The sequence below is a fragment of the Physeter macrocephalus genome, chromosome 8 (genome assembly GCF_002837175.3).
Source record: "Physeter macrocephalus isolate SW-GA chromosome 8, ASM283717v5, whole genome shotgun sequence".
NCBI lineage: Eukaryota > Metazoa > Chordata > Mammalia > Artiodactyla > Physeteridae > Physeter > Physeter macrocephalus.
In genome coordinates this window covers 136,553,612-136,556,997 of record NC_041221.1, presented here as the reverse complement: position 1 = coordinate 136,556,997, position 3,386 = coordinate 136,553,612, and positions in this window count along the sequence as shown.

Below are 3,386 nucleotides of genomic sequence, written 5' to 3'. Positions count from 1 at the left end.
GCAGAGCACAGGCTCCGGACGCGCAGGCTCAGCGGCCATGGCTCACGGGCCCAGCCGCTCCGCGGCATGTGGGATCTTCCCGGACCGGGGCACGAATCCGTGTCCCCTGCATCGGCAGGCGGACTCTCAACCACTGTGCCACCAGGGAAGCCCATAAATTTACTTTTGAGAAAAGTAAATATTAAGTACTTAAAATCCAACTGATGGTGTGGTATTAACAATACAGGCATAGTAATTTACAGAATATTTTCAGTAAATATTTAAAACTTTAAAAAATATACTCGGACTTCCCTCGTGGCGCAGTGGTTAAGAATCCGCCTGCCAATGCAGGGGACACGGGTTCAAGCCCTGGTCCGCGAAGATTCCACATGCCGCAGAGCAACTAAGCCCGTGTGCCACTACTACTGAAGCCTGCGCACCTAGAGCCCATGTTCCACAACGAGAGAAACCACTGCAATGAGAGGCCTGCACACCACAATGAAGAGTATCCCCCGCTCGCCGCAACTAGAGAAAGCCCATGTGCAGCAACGAAGACCCAACACAGGTATAAATAAATAAATAAATAAACTTTAAAAAAATAAAATAAATAAAAAATAAAATATATACTCAATGAAAACGGCATCAATAGTATCATATGTTTTTTTCATGTAAATATATACAGAAGAAAACAAGACTCGACATTTGAGCTGTCCTCAAATCTGTTAGATTATATAGTGTTTTAAAATTATCACCTGCATTTGTCTTTCATTGCTCAACTCTTTTTTTGGAGGTTACTTTTTCAACAAGTATAGACTCTCTAGTTGTAATTCCATAGAGGACTCCATAGGTAGAGAAGATTGTTTAAATCTTTTTCCAAACCATTCTTTCAATCGAATATTATAGATTACTTTATTACTGTATAGCTTCTAGAAGTTTTTCAGTTATATTTAAGCCCCACTGCAGAACTAAGACTCCTTTCCTGACAATGAATTTTGATTAAGGAACCCAGATAGTATTTTGAGATGCCTCTGCTTAATTTACTGGAAATCATTCAGGAAGATAGTACATGAGAAATTTTAATTTTGCATTGGAGTCTAGATATCTTTCATTTCCTACAAAACTCCAGAATAAAATTTTAATAATCTACATTTCTCTGCTATGTGTAGAAAATTATATAGGTCTACCACACTGTTGAGATATAACAGGTGAAGTTGAAGCAATCTTTTAAAGATTTATAAACAGTTTATTCACTTGCATCAAATTTGACAAAAAAAATTAATTATATGTGGAAAATAATTTACCTATGACCACACACTGTATGCATATGGTACATATCTTTACATTACTTTTATAATCGTTCAAACTCCCTACAAAATATTGTGCTAAAATGTTTACACTATATAGTCATTCTGAGAAAATCTGAGAGTAATTTTAAAGTACCTCTGAGGGAATAAGTAAGTTAAATTAAGCATAGCTTTTACTCACAATCCTATTGTCTTCATTATTCCCAGATGAGCTCATTTAATAATGGAAAGTGACAATGGAGCTAAATTCAAGTACTTTTGCTTCTATTCTATGCATTCACATTAATATTCATGTGGCCTCAAGCAAATTTTTGTCTCCAGGCCACAATTTAGTCATCATTAAATTGAGAGAAATGACAATCTCTTAGGTCATATCCAGTTTTAAAATCCTAGGTCAAGATACAAAATTAATGCACAGAAATCTCTCACATTCCTATACACTAATGATGAAAAATCTGAAAAAGAAATTATGGAAACACTCCCATTTACTATTGCAACAAAAAGAATAAAATCGCCCGGGCAGGGGACACGGGTTCAAGCCCTGGCCCGGGAAGATTCCACATGCCGCAGAGCAACTAAGCCCGTGTGCCACTACTACTGAAGCCTGCGCACCTAGAGCCCATGTTCCACAACGAGAGAAACCACTGCAATGAGAGGCCTGCACACCACAATGAAGAGTATCCCCCGCTCGCCGCAACTAGAGAAAGCCCATGTGCAGCAACGAAGACCCAACACAGGTATAAATAAATAAATAAATAAACTTTAAAAAAATAAAATAAATAAAAAATAAAATATATACTCAATGAAAACGGCATCAATAGTATCATATGTTTTTTTCATGTAAATATATACAGAAGAAAACAAGACTCGACATTTGAGCTGTCCTCAAATCTGTTAGATTATATAGTGTTTTAAAATTATCACCTGCATTTGTCTTTCATTGCTCAACTCTTTTTTTGGAGGTTACTTTTTCAACAAGTATAGACTCTCTAGTTGTAATTCCATAGAGGACTCCATAGGTAGAGAAGATTGTTTAAATCTTTTTCCAAACCATTCTTTCAATCGAATATTATAGATTACTTTATTACTGTATAGCTTCTAGAAGTTTTTCAGTTATATTTAAGCCCCACTGCAGAACTAAGACTCCTTTCCTGACAATGAATTTTGATTAAGGAACCCAGATAGTATTTTGAGATGCCTCTGCTTAATTTACTGGAAATCATTCAGGAAGATAGTACATGAGAAATTTTAATTTTGCATTGGAGTCTAGATATCTTTCATTTCCTACAAAACTCCAGAATAAAATTTTAATAATCTACATTTCTCTGCTATGTGTAGAAAATTATATAGGTCTACCACACTGTTGAGATATAACAGGTGAAGTTGAAGCAATCTTTTAAAGATTTATAAACAGTTTATTCACTTGCATCAAATTTGACAAAAAAAATTAATTATATGTGGAAAATAATTTACCTATGACCACACACTGTATGCATATGGTACATATCTTTACATTACTTTTATAATCGTTCAAACTCCCTACAAAATATTGTGCTAAAATGTTTACACTATATAGTCATTCTGAGAAAATCTGAGAGTAATTTTAAAGTACCTCTGAGGGAATAAGTAAGTTAAATTAAGCATAGCTTTTACTCACAATCCTATTGTCTTCATTATTCCCAGATGAGCTCATTTAATAATGGAAAGTGACAATGGAGCTAAATTCAAGTACTTTTGCTTCTATTCTATGCATTCACATTAATATTCATGTGGCCTCAAGCAAATTTTTGTCTCCAGGCCACAATTTAGTCATCATTAAATTGAGAGAAATGACAATCTCTTAGGTCATATCCAGTTTTAAAATCCTAGGTCAAGATACAAAATTAATGCACAGAAATCTCTCACATTCCTATACACTAATGATGAAAAATCTGAAAAAGAAATTATGGAAACACTCCCATTTACTATTGCAACAAAAAGAATAAAATACCTAGGAATAAACCTATCTAGGGAAACAAAAGACCTGTATGCAGAAAACTATAAGACACTGGTGAAAGAAATTAAAGATGATACCAACAGATGGAGAGATATACCATGTTCTCG